We start from the raw sequence: 13,017 nt of genomic DNA, 5'->3' as shown, positions 1-13,017 counted from the left end.
TGTATGATTCCAACAATAAGACATTCAGGGAAAGAAGACAGTAAAAAGATGAGTGGTTGCCAGAAGTTGGGGGAAGGTGGAGCACAGACGATCTTTAGGGCAGAGAAAATACTCTGTATACTACAATGATGAATACAGGTCATCATATCCCATACAATATACAACACTATGAATGAACTGTATGTAATGTAAACTATGGGCTTTAGGTGGTAATGATGCATCAATGTAAGTTCATCAATTGTAACTAACGTACCACTGCAGTGAGGGATGCTGATCGCGGGGGCGGCCGTGCACATGGCAGGGCAGGAGCACAGCGGTTAAGAATCCGCCTGCCAATGCAGGGGACGCAGGTTCGAGCCCTGGTCCGGGAAGATCCCACATGCTGCGGTGCAACTAAGCCCGTGCACCACAACTACTGAGCCTGCGCTCTAGAGCCTTCGAACCACAGCTAGTGAGGCCCACATGGCTAGAGCCTGTGCTCTGCAACAAGAGAAGCCACTGCTCACCACAACTAGAGGAAGCCTGTGCGCAACAATGAAGACCCAACGCAGCCAAAAGAAAAAAAAGAATTTCCATTCTCCCAGCATTTCTACTTCTAGCAGTAAATCCTAAAGAAATAATCAGAGATGTGCAAAAAGATTTATGTACAGGGTGTTCCAAGAGCAATTTTTAATACTGAAAAATAAGAAGTACCTTGAAGATTCAACATTATGGGACTGATTAAGAATTAGTTAAATAATTATATTCATGTGGTATAAAATTGTGCAGCTATAAAAATGCTGCTATAGAACCAGTGCTGTCCAACAGAAACAGAGTGTGAATGATATTTGTAACTTTAAATTTTCCGGTAGGTGCATGAAAAAAAAGTTTTAAAAAAGTGAAATTAATTTTATTACTATATCTTATTTAACCCAATATTTCAATAGGTAATCAATATAAAAATTAATAATGAGGCACTTTCCCTTTTTTTATACTTCCTCTGGAATTTGATGTGTTTTTTTTGTAGTTACAGCACATCCTAATTCTAACTAGCCACAATTCTAGTGCTCAACAGCCCATGCTGCTGTGGTGACACTACTGAACAGTGCAGTCACAGACAATATTTAGATCTAGAAAGTAGTTAATAATGTATGAAAATTTCAAAACAGATTATATAACATATCTATAGCATGATTCTAATCGTATGATTTAAAAATTCATGAACAGGAGAAAAAAGCATAGGAGGGTATATATCGAAATGCTCACAGTATTTTTCTATGAAGCAGGATTATAGTTATTTTCTTGTTTTCTTTTTTCTCTTCTGTATTTTATAAATGTTTGAAAATAAACCTGTATTATTTTGAATTTTAAAAAAAAGAGCAAACAAACAATGATGAACAACACAATAAATGAAATTAAAAATTCTCTAGAAGGAATCAACAGAAGAATAACTGAGACAGAAGAATGGATAAGTGACCTGGAAGATAAAATAGTGGAAATAATACCACAGAGCAAAATACAGAAAAAAAGATGAAAAGAATTGAAGACCATCTCAGAGACCTCTGGGACAACACTAAATACACTAACATTCGAATGATAGGGGTCCCAGAAGAAGAAAAGAAAAAGAAGGGGTCTGAGAAAATATTTGAAGAGATTATAGTTGAAAACTTCCCTAACATGGGAAAGGAAATAGTCAAACAAGTCCAGGAAGTACAGAGAGTCTCATACAGGATAAATCCAAGGAGCAACACACCAAGACACATATTAATCAAACTATCAAAAAATTAAAAACAAAGAGAAATATTAAAAGCAGCAAGGGAACAACAACAAATAACATACAAGGGAATCCCAATAAGGTAAACAGCTGTTCTTTCAGCAGAAACTCTGTAAGCCAGAAGGGAGTGGCAGGACATATTTAAAGTGATGAAAGGGAAAAACCTACAACCAAGATTACTCTACATAGCAAGGATCTCATTTAGATTCGATGGAGAAATTAAAACCTTTACAAACAAGCAAAAGCTAAGAGAATTCAGCACCACAAAAACTAGCTTTACAAGAAATGCTAAAGGAACTTCTATAGGCAGGAAACGCACAAGAAGGAAAAGACCTACAATAACAAACCAAAAAAATTAAGAAAATGGTAATAGGGACATATATACTGATGATTACCTTAAATGTAAATGGATTAAATGGTCCAACCAAAAGACATAGACTGGCTGAATGGATACGAAAATGAGACCTGTATATATGCTGTCACAAGAGACCCACTACAGACCAAGGGAAACATACAGACTGAAAGTAAGGGGATGGAAAAAAGATACTCCATGCAAATGGAAATCAAAAGAAAGCTGGAATAGCAATTCTCATATCAGAAAAAATAGACTTTAAAATGAAGACTATTACAGGAGATGAAGAAGGACACTGCATAATGTTCAAGGGATCAATCCAAGAAGAAGATATAACAATTGCAAATATTTATGCACCCAACATAGGAGCACCTGAACACATAAGGCAAATGCTAACAGTCATAAAAGGGAAAACTGACTGTAACACAATCATAGTAGGGGACTTTAACACCCACTCTTACCAATGGGCAGATCATCCAAAATGAAAATAAATAAGGAGACACAAGTTTTGATACATTAAACAAGATGGACTTAATTGATATTTATAGGACAATCCATCCAAAAACAAAAGAATACACTATCTTCTCAAGTGCTCATGGAACATTCTCCAGGATAGATCATATCTTGGGTCACAAATCAAGCCTTGGTAAATTAAAAAAAATTGAAATTGTATCAAGTATCTTTTCCAACAACAACGCTATGAGACTAGATATCAATTACTGGATAAGATTTTTTAAAAATACAAACACGAGGAGGTTAAACAATACACTACTAAATAGCCAAGAGATGACTGAGGAAATCAAAGAGGAAATCAAAAAAATACCTAGAAAAAAATGACAATGAAAACACAATGAGCCAAATCCTATGGGATGCAGCAAAAGCAGTTCTAAGAGGGAAGTATACAGCAATACAATCCTACCTCAAGAAAGAAGAAAAAACTCAAATAAACAACTTAACCTTACACCTAAAGCAATTAGAGAAAAAAAAATCCAAAGTTAGTAGAAGGAAAGAAATCATAAAGATCAGATCAGAAATAAATGAAAAAGAAATGAAGGAAATGATAGCAAAGATCAATAAAACTAAAAGCTGGTTCTTTGAGAAGATAAACAAAATTGATAAACCATTAGCCAGACTCATCAAGAAAAACAGGAAGAAGACTCAAATCAATAGAATTAGAAAGGAAAAAGAAGCAACAACTGACACTGCAGAAATACAAAGGATCATGAGAGATTACTACAAGCAACTCTATGCCAATAAAATGGACAACCTGGAAGAAATGGACAAATTCTTAGAAAAGCACAACCTTCTGAGACTGAACCAGGAAGAAATAGAAAATATAAACAGACCAACCACAAGCACTGAGTTTGTCTGTGATTAAAAATCTTCCAACTAACAAAAGCCCAGGACCAGATGGCTTCACAGGCGAATTCTATCAAACAATTAGAGAAGAGCTAATATCTATCCTTCTCAAATTCTTCCAAAATATAGCAGAGGTAGAAACACACCCAAACTCATTCTACAAGGCCACCGTCACCCTGATACCAAAACCAGAAAAAGATGTCACAAAGAAATACCATGCCAATATCACTGATTACAGGCAAAAATCCTCAACAAAATACTAGGAAACAGAATCAAACAGCACATTAAAAGGATCATATACCATGATCAAGGGGGGTTTATCCCGGCAATGCAAAGATTCTTCAATATACACAAATCAATCAATGTGATAAACCACATTAACAAATTGAAGGAGAAAAACCATATGATCATCTCAATCGATCCAGAAAAAGCTTTTGACAAAATTCAACACCCGTTTATGATAAAAACCCTCCAGAAAGCAGGCATAGGGGGAACTTACCTCAACATAATAAAGGTCATATATGACAAACCCACAGCCAACATCATTCCCAATGGTGAAAAACTGAAAGCATTTCCACTAAGATCAGGAACAAGTCAAGGTTGTCCACTCTCACCACTCTTATTCAACATAGTTTTGGAAGTTTTAGCCACAGCAATCAGAGAAGAAAAAGAACTAAAAGGATTCCAAATCGGAAAAGAAGAAGTAAAGCTGTCACTGTTTGCAGATGACATGATACTATATATAGAGAATCCTAAAGATGCTACGAGAAAGCTGCTAGAGCTAATCAATGAATTTGGTAAAGTAGCAGGATACAAAATTAATGCACAGAAATCTCTGCCATTCCTATACACTAATTATGGAAAATCTGAAAGAGAAATTAAGGAAGCACTCCCATTTACGACTGCAACAAAAAGAATAAAATATCTAGTAACGAACATACCTAAGTAGACAAAAGACCTGTATGCAGAAAACTATAAGACACTGATGAAAAAAATTAAAGATGATATGAACAAATGGAGAGATATACCGTGTTCTTGGATTGGAAGTATCAACATTGTGAAAATGACTATACTACCCAAAGCAATCTACAGATTCGATGCAATCCCTATCAAACTACCACTGGCATTTTTCACAAAACTAGAACAAAAAATTTCACCATTTGTATGGAAACACAAAAGACCCCAAATAGCCAAAGCAATCTTGAGAAAGAAAATAGAGCTGGAGGAATCAGGCTCCCAGACTTTAGACTATACTACAAAGCTACAGTAATCAAGACAGTATGGTACTGGCACTAAAAGAGAAATATAGATCAATGGAACAGGATAGATAGCCCAGAGGTAAACCCACAGACATGGTCACCTTATCTTTGATAAAAGAGGCAACAATATGCAATGGAGAAAAAACAGCCTCTTCAATAAGTGGTGCTGGGAATACTGGACAGCTACATAAAAACGAATGAAATTAGAACACTCCCTAAAACCATACACAAAAATAAACTCAAAATGGATTAAAGACCTAAATGTAAGGGCAGACACTATAAAACTCTTAGAGGAAAACATAGGCAGAACACTCTAAGACATAAATCACAGCAAGATCCTTTTTGACCCATCTGCTATAGCAATGGAAATAAAAACAAAAATAAACAAGTGGGACCTAATGAAACTTAAAAGTTTTTGCACAACAAAGGAAACCATAAACAAGACAAAAAGACAACCCTCAGAATGGGAGAAAATAGTTGCAAATGAAGCAACTGACAAAGGATTAATTTCCAAAATTTACAAGCAGCTCATGCAGCTCAATATGAAAAAAACAAACAACCCAATCCAAAAATTGGCAGAAGACCTAAATAGATATTTCTCCAAAGAAGATATACAGATTGCCAAGTAACACATGAAAGGATGCTCAACATCAATAATCATTGAAGAAATGCAAATCAAAACTACAATGAGGTATCATCCCACACAGGTCAGAATGGGCATCATCAAAAGATCTGCAAATGATAAATGCTAGAGAGGGTTTGGAGAAAGGGAACGCTCTTGCACTGTTGGTGGGAATGTAAAGTGATACAGCCACTATGGAGAACAGTATGGAGGTTCCTTAAAAAACTAAAACTAGAACTACGATACGACCCAGGAATCCCACTACTGAGCATATATCCTGAGAAAACCATAATTCAAAAAGAATCATGTACCACAATAGTCATTGCAGCTCTATTTACAATAGCTAGGGCATGGAAGCAACATTAGTGTCCATTGACAGATGAATGTATAAAGAAGATGTGGCACATATATACAATGGAGTATTTCTCAGCCAGAAAAAGAAATGAAATTTGAGTTATCTGTAGTTAGGTGGATGGGTCTAGAGACTGTCATACAGAGTGAAGTAAGTCAGAAAGAGAAAAATAAATACCATATGCTAACACATATATATGGAATCTAAAAAAAATAACAATGGTTCTAAGGAACCTAGGAGCAGGACTGTAAAAAGCCACAGAGGTAGAGAATGGACTTGAGGACATGGTGAGAGGGAAGGGTAAGCTGGGACGAAGTGACAGAATGGCATGGACATATATACACTACCAAATGTAAAATAGATACCTAGTGGGAAGTAGCCACATAGCGCAGGGAGATCAGCTCTGTGCTTTGTGAACACCTAGAGGGGTGGTTTGGGGACGATTGTAGGGAGGTGCAAGAGGGAGGAGATATGGGGATATATGTATATGCAAAGCTGATTCACTTTGTTATAAAGCAGAAACTAACACAGTATTGTAAAGCAATTATACTCCAATAAAAAAATAAAAATATAAAATGGCATAGAATAGGTCAGGAAGATAGGTCTCACCATAAATCAACCCTGATATCACCTTGATCTTGGACTTCAAGTCTTCAGATACATAAGAAAGTAAATTTCTGTTATATAAGTCGCCCAGTCTGTGGTATTTTGTATGGCAGCCCAAGCCAACTCATACACCCCCTCTCCTCCTCCTTACTTAACAGCCATAATCAATTATCATAATCATTTCATGGTAACTCACCTTCCTTGCCCCTCTCCATCTCCATAATCTTGATGAGCAGATACAGGACCAACTTCCTCCATTTTTCATCTGTTCCCCACATGCAAAGTAAAGACACCAAACTGAGCATTTGCATCGTGAAGATAATTGTAATCTTGAAAAATCTGAATGAATCTAAATATCTATTAATAGTGGGATGCTCAAAATGTTGGTGCTGGTTCCAGACAGATCAACATGTGAGATGTTGAAAATAATGTTGAATGAAAATGGAAAGATGGAGGATAATACACACAACACTTCACCAAATATTGTTGAAAAACACAGAGGATAATAATCTTAATGTAAATAGATTGGAAAGATTCTTATGAAAATGTCAGATGGCAGCTGCCTCTGGGGAGCTTGGAGGGGAATATTACTGACAGGGTTCATTACAGGAGACTAGCTAAACTGCTCAAGTTTGTTCTATTTAAGTAAAAAGAATGAGAAACAAATATGACAAAATATCTGCAGTAGATATTCTAAGCTTTGGGAATATTTTTATATTTTACATACATTTTCTTTATTTTTAAATTTCTTTAAAATATATAGAAAAAAGAAGGGAAAGGGAAACAAACACATGAAATTGAAAATACATATTCCATACAGTTTTGGAATATAAATAATCTTCCATACAGTTTTGGAATATAAATCTCACTTATAAATGCTCAGAAGAGAGTTCTTTCAATTAACTATTTCACAACCTTACACTCTTTAGGGTCATTGTTTCTTAAATAACACAGGCAGGAAAAATTGTTTTTATGTAATTAAGATGACCAGAAAATAACAGGGCACTAATAACTTCAAGAATGAGAGCTATTCAGAAAGGCAACAGAATTTGCCACTTTGAAATATGCCTCTTTGACATAAGATTTTTTTTGGCTGATTATTTTTACAAACAGCAGACATAGAAGAAACTCTGGAAACTGAGTAGAAGTAACCCTTTTGTAAGAGACATCTCCATGTATAAGGGAAATCTCCATTTATAAGGGCGTCTCCTTCCCTGTACCAGGAAGAGGGAGATGACTATATCTCTAGAAACTTTTACCAGTGGAAAAGGTAGAGACAAATCTGCATAACAACCATACTCTGTTTATTGTGCTTTGCATGAAAACTTCTCATAACTGGTTCCCCAGCCCCAAAATCTTTTGTCTTTAGCTGGAGATGGTATTCAAGGTGATGGCTTAGGCCATTTCAGGGAATGGACTCAATTTTCCTGGTTATCTCCCTTGTATACAGGAGAGATACGTGTTATTAAATTTTGGTTTGTTTTTCTCCTGTTAATTTATCTTCTCAGCCAAGAACCTAGAAGAGTAGAGGAAAAATTATTTTTCCTCCTCCACAATTCTGTCGATGTGGTTAACGTGAAAATCTTCCTTGAAGGATTAACATAAAAATTTTGTCTTTATTATTACAATATTATTATCAAATTGAAATGGCTCATTTTTTATTTCTGATACCCAAGGTACCATATAAATTGACTTCGTCTGGCTTATAAGAAACTAACCATTTTTCCAGATTTTACTAGCGCCAGTTCCCAATTAAAAATCTGTAACTACTATTTTTAAATGCTGAAAGGGTTAAGGATTAAGGTGTGGTTTTGAACTGCATAGTCTTATTTGTTTTTGAATGTTTATGTCAATTCTTAATTGTTGCTGGAAGTTCAAATAATGGATGAAGCCTGAATAGCCTCAATAAATACCCATTTAAGACTTTCCCTGTCCAAACACACTAAGAACACTTATATTATGACTTTGAACAGTAATCTTGGATTTGTTTCCTTAACACTTTTTTTTTTTTTTTCTTTTTTTCCTGCGGTACGCGGGTCTCTCACTGCTGTGGCCTCTCCCGCTGCGGAGCACAGGCTCCGGACGCGCAGGCTCAGCGGCCATGACTCACGGGCCCAGCCGCTCCGCGGCATGTGGGATCCTCCCAGACCGGGGCACGAACCCGTGTCTCCTGCATCGGCAGGCAGACTCTCAACCACTGCGCCACCAGGGAAGCCCTCCTTAACACTTTTAAGTGTTACTTGCTTTTTTATAGATTGGAGCCAGATGACAGCTGTCGATGCATAATGTAAGTAACCAAAACACAGAAATAATTAGCTTTATTTACAGCAAAATAGAATAGTTATGGAGGCCTGTCTTGAGAAAATTTGATGACTGAAATCTATACAACCATCGCTTGCATATTCTGGGCAGTGAAACTCTGATGACGAGGGGTAGAATAAGTTCCCATCCTATCTTGTTCTCAAGACTGCATGTGAACTTTGTATATTTTATTTACCTGGAAATTAACTAAAATATATTAGGAATGGGCTTCCCTGGTGGCGCAGTGGTTGAGAGTCCGCCTGCCGCCGGTTCGGGAAGATCCCACATGCCGCAGAGCAGCTGGGCCCAAGAGCCATGGCCGCTGAGCCTGCGCGTCCGGAGCCTGTGCTCCGCAATGAGAGAGGCCACAACAGCGAGAGGCACGCGTACCGCAAAAAAAAAAAAAAAAAAGATATTAGGAAGATATATGATATCATGCTATTGGAGACTATTTGGAGTTTTATCTCACGAAAAATGAAGGCATTTTGTTTTAACCTTTTTCCTATACTTCAGATGTGGTCTACTAATCAAATAATGTCTATGCATTAGAAGTACTATTACTAAATAATTGCTAAGTTGCATGTTTTTAAAAGAAAGGTTGAAGGATGAAATTGCTTTCCTGTGTGATCTGTTTATTTCTCATGAATAATCCCATGCTATTAAGAAGTATTACTATAAATCCAAACATAATTAGCATCCTGCACGTGTGTGCTACAATTAACCGATAATACTGGCTCTGAGCACTTGTGATTTCACTAAAAACAAAGTGGAAAACTAACTTTATAGAGTAAATGTGTAAGTGCTGTAGGAAAGCTTTATTAAGTCGAGGTATATTTTTGTCATTGCCATTGCTGTTTTTTGACCTAGTGCTTTCATAATGTAAATTGAGCATTCCAAAGCATGCAATGTTACTAGGGAACATTTTAATACATTTTTTTCAGAAGAATACTTATATCCTTTTTTAGACTAACCAATGATAATTAAAATTAAAACTAAATGCTTAGAGCTAGACTTAAATATGACCAGGAAGAAATAGAAAAAGAATCACTCAATCACTCAGTGCCTTTCCGGGAGAATACATATACTTGCTCTACTTGATGTTAGTGGAACCAAATCTCTTTTGATAGTACACATTTCAGATATGCTGTAGAACAAACATGAATGAATGAAATACCCATTCAATCCTCATTAAGTGTGTTCCTCTCAGCTGTAATCCTGAACAGCATACATCCTAAATCAACCCTCAATCCCAGCTGTGCATCTGAATTACAAAATTTTGCGACGATTGACTAGTCAGTCAGACCTGGAGTTTCTTGTGTGGGTGCCTCGATTGTACCTTTATTTAGAAAATGACTTTTATCTCTATGTCACTTTACCCACTTGTGATCCCTGAGGGGAAAAATAAATCTCAATGTTTTTACCAAGCCAAAAGCAGAAAGCCCAATGTTTTGTTTCAACTTTGGGCAGTGTCAAAAAAAAAAGTGATCTCAGAAAATCCTCATTCATCACTCTTATATGGTATTTATGTAATTGAGCACAAGAATAAGCTATCCCATCAGGGAATTATTATGTAATCAAATTAATCCATCTACATAAACAACTTTCTGAGTGCTAATTTGTACTTTATACCATTCAAGAAGGCGTTGAGGAGAAAGAGAAAGGAACAAACACATTTTCAAAGAAATAGTTCTTTCATGGGTCTTGATAACTTTCAATCTAATGAGAATATTTTCAGCATCAGTTTTTACCTCCTGGCAATGGTCATGTAAAATAAAAGAATATTGAAAATGACTGCTCTTATATGGTATCTGTAAAGCCATCTTTTGAGCTTTAATTTGATCATGTTTACTTTGGAGATCAGCAGGCGAAAACATTTTTATTTTTGCAAACAAATTCACTAAACAATGGACCATGGCGGGAGAAAACATTACATCAGGAAATGCAATCAAAATACATTTCAAGCAGGGTTACTTCTAAAAAGGTTTCACTGCTTTTCCAAGCTCTAGGGTATTGGCTACCTCTTTTCTTCTGACATTTGAAGAACTTGTTTTGAGAATACCATTTCATGAAGAAATAATACCTTGGAAGGTACTGGACAAAGTCCACAGCCTTCAACCATTGCAAAACATAGCTTTATCTGTCCACTTGGGTATATTCTTTACCTCTATTCATCACTTCATTCTTTTCTCCTGGTCCTGCAGGGAGGTTTAACAATGTCCTAGCCAGTATTACAGCTCAAACAAAGCACATTTTTTTGAAAGAATTGCTGCACTCAACTGACTTGTAAATTTCAGTGATTGTGCATCTATAACAAGAGTAAATTAAATAAAAATAAAATAATAATAGTGTATTTTTGAGGAAATAGTCCAAACTATGAGTATACGAAAAATAGATTTAACATTTTTAATGGATGAAGACAAAACATTTAGAATTGTTTTTTCAAAATTATTGTCCAAAGTAGTTTTGTGTGGGAATTTGTGTTATTTGCAAACTTATATCTCCTCCTATGCAGTAGAAATCATTTCTTTACCTATTTTTCAGTGATGTTCAAAGAACGAGAGGAAATATACACAAATCATATCACATTTAAAAGAACATAAAATAATGTAAAATGGAGCATCATTTAGGCTTTGCCATAGAATGAGGCATTCATTTAGTGAATGTTATAATAAATGAACTTTCTTCCTTTTCTTATTTTGATAGAAAGATTTAAAACTGCACTGCATTCTCTCTACAACAAATGGACTGTGGAACACTTTGTACATTTTTAAGTAGCAATGTAATCATTAAAAACATGTTCTTATTGATTTCACTGTGGTAGAAAGATGGCCAAAAGAGCCATTACATTTCTAGGACATTTTGCCACTACAATTCTTAAATCTGCTTTGTATAACTTTTCCGTATTTTCTCTCACATTTATGCAATTAACAATCTTTTCTTACTGGTACACGTGTACCTTGTACCTACCTTTAAAATCCTCTCGTCCAATGAGCACCTTTGTAATATGCTGCTTCAACTCTTCCGTGAGCTAGAAAAAGAGACAGTTAATTTTGCTAAATATGTGGCCAAATAAAAGGAAATGCATGTTTATTAAAAACAAAAGAGCTGCCTGTGAACAAAGCAGATGAGATTTAGACCTTGACGTCCATGTCATTTTTCTTCACCCTTCTGATGTCTCATGTTCTAGTTTGGTTCTTAACAGTATTTCCTATATTTGAAAGTGTTCTATGTATTAAACTCAGTTTCATTCAACAATCACTGAGATCACATTCTTTATAGCAAAACGTAATGTTACGCCCTATGAATGATGGGAATGTGACAAAATCAATCACACAAAGGGTTTATAATAATGAGAGAGATAAGTTTCCTTCATATAGAACATTTATTGAGCTGTTATAATGTGTAATATTCAATATTTCTTCCAGGAAGCCAAAATCTGTAGAAAGAAATGATTGTTAACCATAATAGAGAAATATTATAATAAACATATAAAATATTGTTTGTATAAGGAAGAGATAAGAGGGAAGATGATCAAGTAGGAATTTAAGATATGCAGTTATTTTAAATTCAAAATGAAAAGTGAGGATTTTTTTAATTCATAGGGATTAATTCCAAAATTCATGGAAACAGTCTAATCAATGTACAATTGAGTGATCTCTCTTTCTAGATGTTGACATCAGTAAGGACTAGAACTTGGTCACATTTCCTTTACAAAAATAATAAATAAATAAAAAAAATAACGTTTTCTGTTAGGGAAACAGAGTCACTCATATTCATTATAATTTTTCCATTAACTTAATATCCTCTATTATAAATTTCTTTATATTATATTTTATCTTTTTAAACTTTGATTGAACATGTTTCCTTTTATGGCTTACACCCTCACTAATTTGGAAGTTTGTAAGTATACCTCCATTTGTCTACCATTTGTCATTCTATCTTCAAAGGAATATTGAACGTATATTTCCATATTGTCATATTAATTTTAAAGAATGAATGGCCCCTCCATATTTTGTTGGCTTACCTACTTTCTTATCTCTTGACCACTGAGATGAAAGCTTTATATGGTTTAATTCTCCCAATACTGTTTAATTACTCAAAACTTTAGATTATTGGTCTAAGCTATTGTTTCATCCCTTTAGTGTTTGTGTGCCTAAGTGTGTGTATATGTACGTGTGTGTGTGGTCTTTATATTACCCATTTTACCAATCCTCAGTTTTACTATCATTATATTCATATAAATTAAACTCTCACTGTATCTGTATTACAGCAGTATAGCAGTATTTATTGCTTACTATCAATTGGTGATAGTAAGATAGAAAGATCTTCATCTTTCCCTATCTTGAGAATTTGTTCTGATTTAATTTAATTAGAATAGTTTCCTAAAGAAGTTCCTCATGTCGGGTACAGAGA

The 13,017-nt window shown here is 35.2% G+C and overlaps 1 long non-coding RNA gene across 1 annotated transcript in view; it reads right to left on the bottom strand.

Annotated features, from left to right (window-relative positions):
• The window catches only part of LOC113612171 (uncharacterized), a 45,170-nt gene extending 33,536 nt beyond the window's left edge, over window positions 1-11,634 (bottom strand). The window contains exons 1-2 of the long non-coding RNA XR_003429753.1: window positions 11,572-11,634; window positions 6,500-6,568 (exon numbers count right to left, since the gene is read on the bottom strand). This is a non-coding gene — a long non-coding RNA (uncharacterized LOC113612171). The remainder of the gene's footprint in view (window positions 1-6,499; window positions 6,569-11,571) is intronic.
• Between the last annotated feature and the right edge of the window lie 1,383 nt (window positions 11,635-13,017).

Source organism: Aethalodelphis obliquidens, unplaced genomic scaffold (genome assembly GCF_003676395.1).
Source record: "Aethalodelphis obliquidens isolate GAN/ISIS:26980383/991018 unplaced genomic scaffold, ASM367639v1 scaffold3, whole genome shotgun sequence".
NCBI classification, from domain to species: Eukaryota; Metazoa; Chordata; class Mammalia; order Artiodactyla; family Delphinidae; genus Aethalodelphis; species Aethalodelphis obliquidens.
This window is presented reverse-complemented; position numbering and strand designations above follow the sequence as displayed.